Here is a 13,179-nt window from a genome sequence, read left to right on the forward strand (position 1 = left end):
CTGCATGGTTTTAGTGTTGTACACACATTGCGGTTCTGTTCTATAAAGAGGTGGGGAGGAGAAGCAATCTGCACCCTATAACCAGTGAGCATGTATAGGAGGGTACAGGGGTTGTACCTGATCAGTTGTTCATTAATGATGAAAAACATTGGGGGCCGCTGTACACAGCAGATTTTCACCCCTGTACCATTCATCTCTGGCAACAATCACATTCAGCCCCATCATGGTTTAGGTATTTGTAAACTATCCCTTCACTTCCTGCAGTCTATTAGAGAAATACTAAAACTGTGCTGATCCCGACCCCTGAGGACTTTAACCTAAAGTAAAAAATATTGCACAATACCTTCCAGTTCAATTTACTCTCTGATTTTACTCCTCCATATAAGGTAACGCGCATGCTTGGCAAACACCTACGTAGGGTAGCCCATCGGATCCCATACACCTGAGCTATTTATACAGGTAACACTCATAGTATGTTCAAATAAAACCCAAACACAGCCCTATACACCTGGGCCATTTTTACAGGTAACCCAACAAGAATGTTTTGAATAAAACCCACTCAAACATGTGGAGAACCTACAAACTCCATGCCATGTTTGTGGCCTGCGTACAGTAGCCCATCAGGCTCAATACACCTGCACCAATATTACAGGTAACCCTACAAGCACAATTTGATTAAAAGTCATGCAAACAAGCAAAGAACATACAAACTCCATGCCATGTTTGTGTACAGTAGCCCATCAGGCCCCATACACTTGGGCTATTTTTACCGGTAACCCTCATAGTATGTTCAAATGGAACCCAAACATGCGGAGATCATACAAAGTCCATTCTTTGTTTGTGGCCGGCGTCTGAGTACAGTAGTCCATCAGGCCCCATACACCTGGGCCAGGTAACCTTAGAAGCACAATTTGAATAAAACCCATGCAAACATGCGGAGAACATACAAACTCCATGCCACATTTGCGCCCTACACCGACCTCTAACCCACCACCCATTGAACCCGATCGTGGCCTGTTGTGCTGTAGTTCTTGTAGCCCCCACACACATGAATAGGACAATCGCATGTGGCTGAGCTGATGCCTCTGCCGTACGCAAATCTCAACTGCTGCATCCCAAAGCTTTGGGACGTCGCTCCTCGGGGAGGCAATTAATCCGGATCTCCAGGTATCTATGGCAGCCAAACATTGCAAGTCATTAGCGTCAGGCAGTAATAAAATAGCAAAAAAAAAAAAAACCGGGCAACTAATGAATCTCCTGCATGTGAGGACATCGTTATCTGCCCCCCTCCCTGCTCTCTCCCTGCTTACACAGCATTGGAAGCGCTCAGGAGAAGACGAGCGCACACCAGCTGTGTCTCTCCATAAATCGCTATCTTTCGGCCAGCTTTTAACCCAACCCCAGAAACAAAAAGGCCATCGCTCCCGATTATCCTCCCCTCTTCTCTGCAGCAGCTGGGCCACCATTAAAAGATTACATCCCAGATATTGGGGAGATTTAGCCGGATTCAATCTGTCTAAAGGCCATTTGGAGTTTCGCTCCCGGATTCACCTCCTCCAGCCTTCTGCCAACCATTCATTTTATATCTCTTGCTAGATTTGTGCACTGATTTCTTTCTTTAGGATCGGTGGCAGCAGTAAGGTAAGAAGAATCTACTTCATTGTTCTGTATATCGGAGGGGCTGGGGGTTTACAGGTTAATATCTGTTGCAGTTCAAGCCTGATTGGACGATAAACGGGTGAAAAAGTGTTTTGTTTTTTAATTTTGTTGTTTTTTTTTTCTATTAAACATTTAGCTCCAATTTCTGTTATTTTATGGCCCCCAGGCTGACTTATGGGCTAAATCATCCACTAGCTTTTTTTTTCTCTTCTCCTGAATTGTTGGATCTGCTGCTTTATTATAAGAAGTCTCACTCCTGCAGCAGCAGCATCAGGGGGTCCCTGGAATTGGCTCAGTTGGGACCTCACATTGGGCATTCCATAGGGATGGATGGAGGAGAGTCCGGGATCCCAAATGGGGATTTATTAATATTAGAAATCCAAGAGGGGTTATTAAAGGAGTAACATGCAAAGTATGGTGCTCTGTATTATCCAATGAGCAGGCATCTGTCGGTGCTCTGGCTCCTGTGATTGGTGGGGTCTGGTTGCTGTGGGTTACCGCGCTTTGGGGGTCATCATCGTGATTTTCACTTTCATTTACAAACCTCTCAGTCTCATTGGTTTTCCTCATTTGTCACACATTGCAGCACCTTTATTATGCGGCGTTTATAGTTTGGAGTTGTGATGAATAATTGGGCAGCTCCCCCAAAAATATTATGGATGGTGTCTGGTTGGGGGAGCGGGGAGTCACCTGTGGATTTTTTGGGGAATATGGGGACCCCTATATTCCTGGGTTGGGTGTCTCCACCCAGCGCGGTGCGGTCTAGCTCCTCCCATTACTTTCTCAATTACTTTCTCAGCAGGAAGGGTGAAGCCCTCATAATAGCCACAGCGAGTGGAACTAAAGGCAGGTTCACCCAGGATGAATCACAGTTATTGCTTCCTCTGCTCCTGTGGTCACCCTACATGTAGCATTTTACCCCAGCCACCAATCGGTAATAAATATTGGCGGTGATGGGTGGGTCAGTACCACCCGCTGACAAATGTCTAACAAGAATCTGTAGAATAATTCTCTCATCTCATTATTTCTTCATTAAGTGTAAGTATCTGAACTTGACCAGATATCAGCAATGTGCATCAGAGCTCAGACATGGAGCCGGTCTGCTGTGCCAATGCCAACTGGAGCTAAGCTCATCCATCTGCTGCTTCTTCTTTCACTGTTCAGTCATCAGGTGGGAGATGACAAGGAGACCTGTAAGTGAAAGTGAAACTGCTGCAGAGAAAGTTCAGCTCCTTCCTTGTGTAGCAGAGCAGTCAGGATTGGATGGACAGGGTTGAAATCCTTGTGGCAGGACAAACAGTTATCATATATTCTATTTCTGTATTAGGCTGCTTGCAGATCTGCTTTAAGTTCTATTGGCTTTTTCACTCACATGTGTAATTCTGAGCCCTGTGATTGGCCAAAGTAATCAAAGATCATCATCTTGTTCACGGTTCTAAAGTAAAGCTTGAATCTGATTGGCCACTAACAGCTTTGCTAAGTTTTATTTGAAAACATCAGTGATAACTCAGGTGCTTGAATCCTAAATAAAGTGCCAAGCCAGGTTTTAGGTTTTGTATAGAGAAGGGAAAGGGTCAATACCCTTCTCTGTGACTTAGCTTGCAATGCAGTGAATGTGCGGTGAATGCTTTATACCTTTCCCCCACTGTAAAGTAGGTCCAGGTTTTGGCTGCATTGATATCTTCCAGGACGTCCTGTATGATGCAGAGAAGGCTCACATTGCTAAGATTTCATATCGACATTTACATCTTATTGTCATTTTTACTATCCATAAATCTGCAGCTGCCAATCAAAAGACTTCATGGATCTGCAGCTGCCAATCAAAAGATCCTGCCATGGAGGTCCTTGTTCAGGAACTTCCTTGTAAGGGGTGACAACACTCAGTCCTTGTTCATCATTGTGCACCTGCGTTGTCACCTTTCATGGTTGCATCATTTTTCAACACCGGGGTGTTCGTTGTATTGATTACCCTCCATGGTACAGATTAGGGCCCATAGTAACTCCTCTCCCTCCCGGGCCCCTGTGCCATGTGGTGACTTGTTAGATTATTATGGGCAGCAGTTGTCAGGGCCTGGCTCAGGTGTCGCCCTGCTCCTCTCCTAATAAATCACCGTCTGAAGCCGCGATGGTGATGCAGTGCAGCATTTCTCCGGGAGAGATCTTGTCAGACGATTACAGCGTTTACATTCACAGAGGATAGACGACAAGTTACCCAGATGAATGCAGAAATTGGTTATGTTACACACAATGTACGGCTTGAATTCTATTCCCTCCAATCTGTTCATAGCAGAGGCGCTGGGCCTTGCCTGGGTCAGGGGACAAATATACAATCCCTGCATAAATCCCAACAATATTTACCTAAAGTCTGCGCTCATTAGGAATGACGGAACTGACACCATAGGCAGACATTAGATATCCATGGCACCCAACTCCTGGGGGTGGGGGTGCAGAATAAAAACATATATCAGGACGTATCAGGCTTAAACACTGGGATCCTGATGACCCTGCACCCGCCCCCCCAACTCCTTCTGGCTATGGCCCAAAACCCATTTTAAATTGCCTACAGTTGAGGTCACGTGACTCTCCAGCCCACTCTTTCTTCTTCTGTTTTTGTCCTGATTGGTTGTTGTTTAGGTGTCCAGCACCGGGCTGTCTGTGTGACATGGACACTTCCTATTGGCTAAAACAACACAAAGTTCAGGAGGTGCTGATACTTCACCTATAGGATTCAAAAGAAGTGTATAGTATTTCCAATGCACGCCATGGCCGCTCACATCCCAGCCAGGGGTCCACAGTAAATATCAGATAAATGAATGTAGAGACCACTGGACAGAACACAATTCCCCAACTAAAAAAATACAACCAACGCGTTTCGGTGTTTCCTGGCAGAATCCCCTCTTCATCAGGGCTTGGTAGTACAAATGGACTCCGCACTGCTGACAAGGAGAGATTGCTGAAGGCTTTCTATATGTAATAAAGATCTCACTGAAGCAGTAAATCTTTGCTTTGGGTGACCCCGTCACTGCAACCTTCCCATGGGTTGTCCAGCGGAAGAGTCTTTAGATGAAGGCAGTGCAGGGAAAAAGTGGTAGTAGGTATTTCTTGCTTCAAAGGAACTTTACAAAACATGCGGGATGGGTTCTCCTAGATTGTAAGCTCTTCGGGACAGGGTCCTCTCCTCCTCCTGTGTCACTGTCTGTATCTGTCTGTCATTTGCAACCCCTATTTATTGTACATCACTGTGTAATATGTTAGCCCTATATAAATCCTGTTTATTAATAATAATATTAATAACCATATTAATAATAATATTACTACTAAGTGAGCAAGTTTTCAGCTGTTTATACAGAGTTCAACATTAAAGGCAACCTGTTGTACCACCCGTGCTGCACCTTTCCATGCACCGCTCACATGGGATCATCCATGTGTTACCACCAATCATACCTTTTCATGCATTTTCAACAATGGGCCCCATAATGAACACTGATTCATCAAACCTCTGACAATGCACCTAAACATATTGTGCAGATGTGAAATATATGCTAGGACGCTTATCCATCAAACACACAAGGCGAGCTAACCGGCACTTCAGGCATATTAAAATGGCACACAATATTTGTGAGAGGCCTCTTTAGCGTGTCATAAGTGCTACTGCAGCTCAATGGATGAGGGCTTAGGTCTTTGAACAAGTTGGCAGCCAGTAAACACAGAACTGCAAGTTCTGGGTCAGTATGGAAGCCAGGGAACAAGCATTTTCTTATGAAGATCAACAAGACCCCTTACATATAGGTTGGAATTTGTAGGTGCTTTGAAACTGAGCGCCCTCCCGTAATAGGGGATCATTATGAGTGGAGGGGGTTGCAGCATTCTGACTGATGATCAGGTTTAGGTTAAGCTGTAATACTTCCAGCCTGTTGGGTTCTCTTAGTAATCCCGCTTGCTGTGTCCCCGGAGTCCGCTGGCTGTGCTGGTGGCATTAGAGGCCTTGTTCATTCTAATTGGATGCAGGAGATTCTGAAAGTGTTAGGAGATCTTCATTCTCCCTACTCTGGGCTCTGATTTCCCTGCAGCTCGGCTCAGCTCCCACATCCTGCTGTCTGCGTGCAATCCTCCCGGCTCTCATCCACCTAGCAGAGGCCTAACTACACCTTGGCCAGCGGAGTTCCCCCATTCTCCAGCTGGCTATAGGTTAAAATGCAAATTATGGCTCCGACATTCACATTGTCAGGTTTTATGGCAGTTGCGCTAATTTGCATGACAGATGGTGAATGTTCCAGAAGCATGTATAGATGTATGTATCTGCTGGTCCTGCCACCAGGGCCCTTGTTTAGACACTTCCTGTTATGTTATAAGGAAGCAGAAGAAAAGTTGAGGAAGCGCCATAGCCATCCTTTATCTGTGTCACTGAGACAGGGATTGGTGGAAATTCTAACTAGCCGGTCCACATTCAGCTGAGCTTTCAGTTTACATAAGCTAGAAAAACTCAAAACATGTACAAAGTCTTTAGAAAGCAGCCACAGCCTGAGTAGAGCAGCCTGGCCCCTGCCAGCATGCTACAGAGGAATCTATGTGCCTTCCATGGAAGCAGCAGTCCCCCTGCTGAAGTCTGACCCATAGCTCTGTAAGCAGCAATGCTCCTTGCAGCTCTGATGTGGCAGGATGTGTCAGACCTCTGCAGAGTGACCTTTGCTTCCATATAGGAACCTTTTCTACAGCCCCAAATACCATGCACAAATACTTTCTGTATTACATAAAAAAATACTTATAAAGCGTCATCCTAATCCAAGCAATGCCATGACCTGGAGCTATCTATAGACAGAACAGAGCCCATCACCAACCTACATTAGGTGCCTTCAGCACTGCCAGAGGGGTAACACTGCTCTGCAATATTAATGAGAGAATTCCTTTTAATGGCTCGCAGATATAAAGCTTTATGCTGAATGTCAACATCTTACCCGGCTCCTCATCAATGGATTTCCATGAATAATTAACAGAAATATTCATATCATTCCATATGAAAGTATACCCATCAATATCAGCAGAGAGACGGGCCAAGAAATATGCAGAGAGGAAGCAGAATTGCATGCTGCTGATGATGGTAGTGAAGAATAAACCTTAAAGTTACATCTTACATCTTCGGGGGCCGGCCACATGACTTGTAGGCTCCTCTTTGGATCTTCGTGGGTGGTCCTTGATGCAGAGAGTGGTGCTGACTCCGCTGCCATGGCAATCCCCTGCACTCCCAATATGTCCTCAGTCTTATGTTGTCTGATATACAAATCCTCGCTATTGCTCTTTGCTGCCTACTACAGCAGTGTAGCAACAGTGTTTGCGGGACAGAACTAACAACTCGCTGATTTCTTCCACTTAATAAATATAAAATCAATGATTTAATTTTAAAGGTTCACATTCAGCTGCTAACATTAAAGGATAGCAGTGACGTTATTTGACCCTCTGTGGAATGGGCACCCAAGAAAGACAATATGACAAACTTTAACGCCCTCTGAGCTCTGGCTAGACCCCCTCAGATTTTAGCTGTGAAACAATGTTCAGGAAACAATGTGCAGGAAACAAGTTCACTCATCAGCTCTTACTTATTCCTTGTTGTAGGGATCCATCAACTTCAATCATACAAAGGTAGCTACAAAGCAGGCAGCTACTACTGAGTTGGTAGCAGGAGTAATAGGCAATGGTGGCATGCCAGCATAAGTGAGTCCATTGACGAGGGTGACGGGTCAGCAGAGACTACTCAGCAAGGGATGGCAATGTGTCAGCAGGGGTGAGCTAGTCTGGTAAAGGCAGAATTTTGGCAGCTGCAAATCAGTTGGGCAGGACAGCCCGTGGGTAGAGATGAGTCTGTTAGAAAGGATGATGTATCAGCAAGGGTGAGGGACATGAGTAAGCCAGTGAGGGTGGCATGTCCATGGGGGGCGAGTCAGCCAGTGAGGGTGGCATGTCCATGGGGGGCATGTCAGCCAGTGAGTGTGGCATGTCCATGGGGGGCGAGTCAGCCAGTGAGGGTGGTATGTCAACTGGGGGGAGTCAGCCAGTGAGTGTGGCATGTCTGGGGGTTGCATGTCCATGGGGGCGAGTCAGGCAGTGAGGGTAGCATGTCAACAGGGGCATGTCCGATTGGGAGGACATATCAGTTGTTTTAAACTGGCTGGGAAAAGTGACATCTTGGCCAGAATAGTTGATTATGGAAGGAGATGTGGTATAGTGATTGGGAAAGGTCAATAGAAGTCAGTCAGCCATGAAATGCTGCATATCAGTAGAGGTCAATCATTGACAAAGAGAATTGTGTCAATTACACTTAGTACACATTTCTTGAGCTGGGGTTCCTATGACTTCAGATTTCCTTGTGGAATCAGAGAGGAAGTCATTAGCTTTGTTTTAATGATCACAGCTGGGTTCCCACCTGGAAATCCAGAAATATGCAGGAAAAAGTCTCTGAAGAACAGCTTGGAAAATATTGCTCCTCTCCCCTGGCACAATATAAAGGAAAAATTATAAATAGTATATATTTATATTACAAGTACACATTACATGCAGGAGACATCATCTCTGACCGTCCATTTGTAGAGCATGATGGCAGGCCAGACAACGTGACCAAAAACTCACGTACCTGTCTGTGTTTGAACCTGCAATAGAAAGATCTCAAAAGGCCTTACTGCAACACAAAGCAGGTCAAACACATCCTCAGAACCGTTCTGCATTCTACAAAATCTAAGTAATTGGCAATTGACTGACCTGCGAGTGATATGAACTTCAAATGCAGGAATCCATCACAGGCTGGCTGCTCCAGTGCCTTCATCTATCACAGCAGGCCAAGTCTAATAATCGTTATAGAATGGTCGCTGCAACATTGGTGTACCAGGAAAGTCTCAGCTCCAACATGACAGAATCTAACTGAAAGTGACGGTATAATACAACGCTTCAACACGTATCTTAGTGATTGTTTTACATAGGAGAAAGGGTACTGGGTTCATCAGGAGGAATGAAGGCATCTGCGGATGGACAGGACCTAAGGAGAATAATATTATCATTAGACAGTATTTGTATAGCACCAACATATTATGCAGCGGTGTACATTATTAGGGTTTGCAAATGACAGACAGATACAGACATTTATAGGAAGAGAGGACCGGAGCTCACAAACTAAGTGGAGGGGCAAGCTCTCTTTTACTTCTTATAGCGCCCCCCACAGCCTGCCATGTGCACTTGTTGTCCAGCTGCCCCCAGGCATTGGCATTTTAATTTTAATATTCCATATGCATTGTGCTATGGGATGCTCATTCATTCGAGTGCATTGCACATAAATGCTGTAGCATTTTGAAAGTTGCAGAAAGGTTGAGTGTTGCCATGGGTTTATATGGTATAGTGCCATTAATAAATGAGAACCTAGTGCACCGACTGTGCTGTACTATGTGCTGTGCATTGAGCTAACACTGGGTTTCTGCAAAACACGAGCCCTTTACACCAATGGGGTCCAAATGGCTTCAGTTCATACTGAGGTTTTCTGTCTTGCTGTAAACTCTTTGCACTGACAAGTGGCAGACGAGCTCATTAACCTCCATGCTGATCATACCAAGCAATGGTCATTACTAGGTCACAGGCATGTCAGTGTTCCTTTTACTTTTTTATTGGAACATGTGAAAGTGAGCAGCTTAAAGTGGAAGTAAAGCCTAATCTAAATCTATCCTTTTTATCCCCCCATTCCCGCTGTCCTAAAACCTAAAGTGCTTCTAAAACCAGTGCATTAACTTTCATCATCCGGTGGTAAACAGATGCAGCAGGCCATATGACTTCAGGGATAACCTGCCAATCATTACACAACCAACCAACAGGGAGGCCGTACAGGAAGAGAGAAGTGGTACTGTGCAGAGTCCATACATACAGAATAAGATACTGAGAATTACACCCAGGGTACAACACAAGAGACGTGGTACTGTGCAGAGTCCATACATACAGAGTAAGATTTGTGTCCAGAATTAGCATTGTGATGAATAACAGGCAGTAGTCTAAATACAACACAATTTATAAATAGAATTGTTCTTCTGTAGTTTAAAGTTTTGATGAGTTACATACCATGATGAAGATGGAAAGTCCCCACCAAATGGTCAAACTAAAATAAGCTTTAGTGTTATACATTTTCTTCTGCAGAGTCATGAATACCTAGATCTGGGTTCCTCCAAAAATTACCAGGGGTTCCTTGAGCAATTTGGGTCACCCAGGTTCTCCCATGATCATCTATCTTCTCCAGTATTGGAGAGCTTTAACATTCCAGGGCCAATGTAAATAGGAAGGGTTCTTCTGTGGCCATTGCAAAAAAATGGGGGTGGAAGGGGGTCAGAACTGCTTGACTAGGGCTCCATTCTGCCTTCTCTCTCTGTATTTAGCGGATACAGGATGAAACAAGTTTAATTTATTAGAAATAACTAAATGTGTTAGGTTTAAGCCATCAGCAGAGCCTGCAGCCGTTCAAGCACCAGTGACCAATTGTGAAAGATTTCTGTCTAGGAAATTGTTTAATGGTTTGAAATCTTCTCACGTTGTCCTACTTTCTCTCTTCCACCCCTTTTCCCCTAGGCCCTCACATGGCCCACCGTGACACACCTGTCCTACATGCCAATTAGGGCCGTCTTCAAGTGCCACTTTATAGAGCTGCCAGCCTGCCTCCCCGGCCCAGTGGAACATTCAAATCGCATTCAAATGCTGAGCATCATTTGACGTGTGCGGAGAGCTCATGCAAAGCGAGATCTGAGTGCACTGAGCAGAGAGCGCACAAGGAAAACTTGGTGTGTCTGGAGTCTGCCTGAGACCAGGTAAGAGAGTCTGACTTGACGGCTATCCAGAGAGCTTATTACAATTTATCTGATAGGAGACGGCTTTTATAGAAGGATTTATCTTCAATTTTCTCAGATGGATTACAGAGAAATTTAGCATAATTCCTAGAAATGAGAACCTTAATATACAAATCTGCAAATAAAACATTCTAGAGATTTGGAAGAATTGTCCCTGGCAACCAATCGGATAGCAAAATTGTTCATATTTCATATTAAGGGGATGTTTTATCAGAATTGTAAGATTAGCGAATAATATTAAAGATTTATTTACGGAGGACAGACAAAAGTAAAAATCTTCTGAGTACATTTAGAGGCTGAGGAGCTACAAGTTCTCCGTTACCTTTAAGGAGACTTATCATCAGGATTTTTTTTATTTTTTTTTAGCTAAACTTCCCTAAAGCAAGAAGCCAGTTATGATTTGCCCAGGTCATGAATTTACATTGAAATGATAAGTTTATGCTGTTCTGATACTTACTGTAGATTTGTGGTAATTGAAATGGGGCTTACATGCTTCAGGAAAAGGAAGAACACCTTTGTGACAAGGCTAGTTGTAAAACGGCAAACAAATCCACAATCTAATAATCTGCACTAATCATAAAAATACAAACAATTCTATAGCAGCTAACTAAGGTGTAATAACTCCCCTGTACATAGAGTGGTGAGTAAAATGTAACAGAATACCAATAAAATACTAGAAATGGGTAAATAATTATACATGAAGTCCAGTTATAAAATCATTGATTAAGCTGAGGACAGCTGTCTTTAGGTGACTCCATGCTGGATTCGCTCAATGCTATATTGAAAAGCAGCCGACATTGGAGGGGAATATTGTGGGATCCTATTTGGACAACACTGGGACCTCCTAACTGTCTCTAATTTGAGGAAATGCAGCCCTTTTTACAAATACAACAATTATTATTATTAATAAACAGGATTTCTATAGCACCAACATATTACGCAGCGCTGTACATTAAAGAATCACTTCCCTCTGTAGTGAATCTTTGATATATAAATTTTTCGTTTTTTTCCTTTCACATAGTGTAAGGGTCAGGATGGTGACACAATCTGCTTTGTATGGGGGATGTGACACCTATCATCTCACATTATGCTGCTACAGATGTTTGAAGTGTCTGTTAAGTCCACTGGGACATGTTCTAATTTCACTGAGTGCTGGGGGTCTACACTTAATTATCATACAGATCAGACATAGATTAGTAGTAATAGCTAGGGGTCCTCCAAGAAGAAAGGATGGTTATAACTGAAATAATGCCCAGGCTGCCATTGCTGAACTTTATGTCAGCTGGCTGCCAGGGTTCACATTTACAGTCATTCTAGTGAGATGCTGCAGATTTCTATGAGCTGCGCTCCAATGAAAAATGCATGCAGACATTGTACCTGTTATCAAATGAACCTTCACATGCTGTGCCCGATGAACACAATTGTAAACCAGGCTGAATAGAGCTCAAAGTTTATGAGATTTTGCTGATCTACATTTGATTTGTGTTCCAAAAGCCAAAATGTTTTCATATGTTACAAGTTACTAACAAGGAACAAGTAGATCTGGAGTCCTCAATTCACTCACAGCATGCACTTTCCTTGTTGGTGGCTTCAACAGAGAGACTGAGATCAGAAACAGCCAGGCCACTAAGCATTTTCAGGTCAGCAGAAGGCAGAAACACCTTTTTTCACAATAGTGCAAAGTGCAGTAATTAAAAAATGTAAAGTAAAAGTTTGCTTCTGGATGGGAATTTTTAAAAATGCCACTGAACAGAGGTTCTGGTAATGTGTGTACAGTAAAGGCCAGACTGCAAGGACTCCAAGGCTACGTACACCTGCAATAATTGTTGTTGGAAAGAACATTTCACAATCCTTTCCGACGACAAAAGACAACACGTTGCATGAATGGGCTTTTTAGATAAAGCGCAGTTCTGCTCTATGGAGAGGGGAGAACGACGGAGCGGCACCCTCCTCGTCACTTTCATTATGATTGTTCGTTGTATATTGTTCGTGGATCCATCCTGAACGACGAGCACTGTACACACTCCATATTCTCATCCGATATCAATCCTGAGGTGATTATCAGACGAGAATCATCTGATGTGTGTACTTAGCCTAACTTTCTCACCATTGCAGGTTTATATTGGTGTCGGTGTCCTCCCCTATGAGCAGATTTTTTTTACCTCTAATTGTCTAGGTAAGAGTTGTTGCTGGGGAAATAATCCAATGGAGAAACTTGCTCTTATGACACAGATTAAAGAGATGATTAAAGACACTATGGAGAGATTTCACTTCCTGTTGTATCTACAGGACAGGAGAATGGGGGAAAATAAAATTTAAATTGACCACTCATACAGATGTAATTCAGTGTTGGCTTGATTGCAGATTTATACTCAGCAATAAACACAGCAGGAGACAATAAGGACGGTTTAGTAGCATTGTGCCCATGGCCATCTAATTTAGTGAGTGCTTCAGCTGGCATTCCCATAAAGCAGCTAGCAGGTGATTGCTTTTTTTTTTTTCAAAAGCTACAAACGCCTTCCCCCTGAATGAATGAAAGCAAAGAGGGATCTCAGAAGCAATTCACACCAGTACAAGGTTTTAGAATGTACACCTATCTACACAAGCCCAGGGGGCTCATAGCTGCGATGTGTTGCTGTGCTAGGATCCTGTGCTT

At 43.7% G+C, this 13,179-nt stretch overlaps 1 protein-coding gene across 1 annotated transcript in view; it reads left to right on the top strand.

The window, feature by feature from the left end:
* Window positions 1-1,292: 1,292 nt before the first annotated feature.
* The window catches only part of GNG13 (G protein subunit gamma 13), a gene marked incomplete in the record, with an annotated part of 14,037 nt that continues 2,150 nt past the window's right edge, over window positions 1,293-13,179 (top strand). The window contains 2 exon segments of the mRNA XM_072417483.1: window positions 1,293-1,641; window positions 10,249-10,484.

The sequence above is a fragment of the Pyxicephalus adspersus genome, chromosome 7 (assembly GCF_032062135.1).
Source record: "Pyxicephalus adspersus chromosome 7, UCB_Pads_2.0, whole genome shotgun sequence".
NCBI lineage: Eukaryota > Metazoa > Chordata > Amphibia > Anura > Pyxicephalidae > Pyxicephalus > Pyxicephalus adspersus.